The sequence below is a fragment of the Cyrtonyx montezumae genome, unplaced genomic scaffold (genome assembly GCF_038088225.1).
Source record: "Cyrtonyx montezumae isolate F1298 unplaced genomic scaffold, pur_monq_1.0 scaffold_49, whole genome shotgun sequence".
Classification (NCBI taxonomy): domain Eukaryota; kingdom Metazoa; phylum Chordata; class Aves; order Galliformes; family Odontophoridae; genus Cyrtonyx; species Cyrtonyx montezumae.
In genome coordinates this window covers 971,722-972,500 of record NW_027072055.1, presented here as the reverse complement: position 1 = coordinate 972,500, position 779 = coordinate 971,722, and positions in this window count along the sequence as shown.

Genomic DNA, 779 nt, shown 5'->3' with positions numbered 1-779 from the left:
CCGGCACCTTGCACGACAAACGCGGTACACCTGCAGCTCGCGGGGCCGCTCGGCAGTCACACAGCCGGCTTCGGTCAGACGAGCCCATCCCTGGGAGCCGAGAGGGCGGGCGGATGAGCGAGCGCAGCCCGGGCTGAGTGCCCCAAAGCCGCCAAAGCCACCGCCGCTCTCGCTCCAGCGGACGAGGCACGTTTCACCTCGCGTGCTACGGGAAGCGAACTGGAGAGGAGGCCGCCCGTGCCTGAACACCGGACACCGAAGCGACGAGCCGCCGGGGGCCCTCTCCGACGCGACCCGAGTGGCCTCATCGATCAATGGAAGGAAGGTCTGCAAGGCGGAAGGTGCGAGCCTTTCCTGTGAAGCGGCGGAAAGACCCCGCAACGCTGTGCAGGCAGGTGTGCGTGGACAACGTACCACAAGAGGTGCTCGCCCGTGCCTGAACACCAGCCCGCCCCACGCTACCCCGAGCGAGTCGGGGAGCGGGATTGAGCCAGCCCGCCAGGAAGCCTCTCCAACGTGCCCGAGGAGCGCCTGGGGATCAGATGGGCTCCTGCGTGCAGGTGAGGATGAGGTGCAAAAAAACGAGGCGCCACCGCCACGACCAACGAGCTCGGGGTCCCAAGCTCTTCACCGAGCGCCCTGGGACACCCACCACCACCGCTTTTCGTAGCCGCCGGGGACTCCCCCTGCGCGCATTCGAGGGGCCGGCGGACCGGCCCGTGCCCTTCTGTTTTTTTTTTTTTTTCTCTCTCGCCCGCTCGTTTCCTCGCCAGCGTTTG